At 44.1% G+C, this 2797-nt stretch overlaps 1 long non-coding RNA gene across 1 annotated transcript; it reads right to left on the reverse strand.

Moving 5' to 3' along the window:
- Positions 1-793: 793 nt before the first annotated feature.
- On the reverse strand, positions 794-2187 carry LOC116081955. The gene is made up of 2 exons (XR_004115117.1): positions 1884-2187; positions 794-1033 (listed from the first exon to the last, which is right to left on the reverse strand). It is a non-coding gene; the product is annotated as an uncharacterized LOC116081955 (long non-coding RNA).
- Positions 2188-2797: the final 610 nt, after the last annotated feature.

Here is a 2797-nt window from a genome sequence, read left to right on the forward strand (position 1 = left end):
CTGCAACTCCTTCCGTGGGTATTTGGTTCCCCCTTTTAAGAAGGAATGAAATGTCCACCTTTTCGTCTCTCTTACAGGTGTAGAAACCTACCATTTTGGCTAGGCTGACTTTTCGGTAATTCTCAGGATCCTCCTCCAATGCTGGGGTTACAAGCGTATACATACTCAACCTTTTATGTTAGTACTGGGGATTTGAATTTAGGTTCTCACTCTTACAAGGCCAAATGCTCTTATCCACTGAACCATTTCTCAGCCCTTCACTGTGGTTTTTAAGATACAAGAGACCTGAAGCTGCGAAGCCAAGGAGTCTATGTTTTTAAAGCCAAGTCTCTGATATTACAAGAATCTCTTCTGGGAAAGACTCACACAAGTAAAGCATGGTTCTTTCCTTGTAACTCCCTCATACCTAGCTCAGATGGTACTCTTAGTTTGGGGATGCAGACAGAGAAAAGGGAAACATTGTTGAAGGTCTGAAGGTTGAGAAGGTCAAAATGGAGGGTTGTTTCCAGTTGTCTATCACTAGATGAGTAAGGTTGATGAAGCTCTGTCTCATGTTGCCTATAAAATGTCTATTGTTCTGAAGTTGGCACTGCTGAGCATAGGAGGCAAGCCATGTTGGCTCTGGCCATTGGAACCTTGGCACTACTAATTAAAGGATGCTGGTGGCAGGCCACCCTGGCATCCATAAATCCCAGTAAGGCAGCTGCAACAAGGCCAAACTTTGGTTTCTAGAGCTTTGGGGGTTCCCTGTGGTGGGAAGTGGAGGGTGTCCAAGAAACTTGGTCCCAGAATAATATTTGTATCTGCTGGTTTAAGGAAAGTTGCAGGTGAGGGAAAGAAGGCTTCTCAGATCACTGGACTCTTCTGAATCCTGGAAGTACTGGACCTCTGGTGAAGTTACTCTTCCCTTCTCTCCTCTCCATATTTTGCTTGGCTTCTAAGGACATTTTTCCAGGATGGAAATAAAATGGCCTTAAGAGGAGACATGTAGGTCCATTGTTTGAAGCCCATTGGAGATTTTGTTTTACAGTACCTAGAGACAAGGGAGGGAGATAGAGAATAAGAGATTGTGGGTGAGAACAGGAGCATGAGTGTTCTCACACTTGGGAGTTTGATAGCATGTCTGTAGGTTTGAATCCAAGTTCCAGTTCCCACCCTCACTCTTGCATTATGCTGGACACTTTCAGGGACCGGTTGACCCTCTCTTATGTTGTCTCTCTATGATTTATATCAGTACTGTTAGTGTCCATTTCAGAGTTGTGAGGAGAAATAAATGAGTCTTTTCCACCTAGGAAAACCATTAAATGATTAAAATAAAAGCAAAATAAGAAGATGTGAGTGTATTGCTCACTGCCAGAGCCCCAGATACTATGGGCTTGTGAATGTCCAGTTTTAGTTCTGTGACTTGCTACCATTATAATGGAGCCTATTGCCTACTGTCAAGGCTTTGTACCCTCTCCTTCAATGCTTTACTGAGTTGGATGATACACAGGGGTTATTTTGTCTCTTTCACTGTATATATAAAATCATGCTCCAAGGTTCAAGCTGTATTAGATACACACACACACATACATATATTTGAATATGCACATATATATGTTTAATGTATATATAAAACACATTAGTGCATATATTGTCTATTATCTATATGATAATATGTGCACATCTATGTCTAAATCATCTTACTATATATAATATATATTAAATATATATATATATGATCTGTGTGCTGTTTGGAGTTCTAGGTGACCCCACAGCTCAGCTCTTTGGTTCCTTAGGCTCCTCACTGTGTCCTTGGTCATGACCCAAGGAACTTACAAGGCTAATGTGCTAATGTCCATCAGTCCTGGCTTTGTGCCTCTCCCTAGTTCCTTAACACTTACTTCTTTGCCAACTGCTGCTGCTGCCCTGGGATCACAGTATTGGATGTAGAAGTACCTCCTAGTTCTGCCTTTGGTGAGACCATATTGTGTGTTGCTAGGCAGCTGAGTGATCTTCAGGCTGAAATTTCATCTTTCCCCAGGCAGGACAGGGTCAGAGCAGAGTTAATCCACATTCATCCACGTGCATGCTGGTGCTAAAGCCCTAGTAAGAGCTTCTGGAGCCCCTGCCTCAGAGGATTCTGACTCACTTGGCATCTGGCCTCACATCTCCCAGACACCCTCTAAGCCATGGGCTCCTACACAGGTTATTGGTGCTTTAAGCCTAAGTCTACATCTGGTATGACTTTTATAGAGTAACTGCCAGACATTGTGACATAGTAGTCAGGCCAGTCATGGTAGCCCCATCTTACAGTTGAGGAACCAGTGAGCATCTCTGCTTCATGTTATACAGCTAATCCCTGGGTCCTGGCGGTGCTGCCTGTCATCTGACTCAGAAGTCTTGTGCTCTGCTCTGTCTCTTGATGTAGTGACAGAGCTGAAGACACGTGGCACTTTTGGCTGCAAGGCCAATGTTTTTTAGTGTTGTGCCAGGCCTGCTCCGAGCTACAACCAGAAGTCACAAGCTCAAAGCCTGCATGTCTCAGGAAGCTGCCAGGGGCTTTGATGTTGGGGGCCAGAGAAACTGTGTCAGTGAACTGGCTTTGAAATCTGCCAAGGGAGAGGATGGAGCCTAACCCTTTACAGGACATGTGTTCTACCTTAGAAGCAGCTGTGGGAGGCCAAGTCTCAGTATTGCCAAAAAGATTGATAATGCCATGCACTGGGGGACTTTAGGGAAAATTACTGCCTGAGAGTGCTAATACATACAGCATGTGTGTGTGTGTGTGTGTGTGTGTGTGTGTGTGTGTGTGTGT

The sequence above is a fragment of the Mastomys coucha genome, unplaced genomic scaffold (genome assembly GCF_008632895.1).
Source record: "Mastomys coucha isolate ucsf_1 unplaced genomic scaffold, UCSF_Mcou_1 pScaffold7, whole genome shotgun sequence".
Taxonomy (NCBI): Eukaryota; Metazoa; Chordata; class Mammalia; order Rodentia; family Muridae; genus Mastomys; species Mastomys coucha.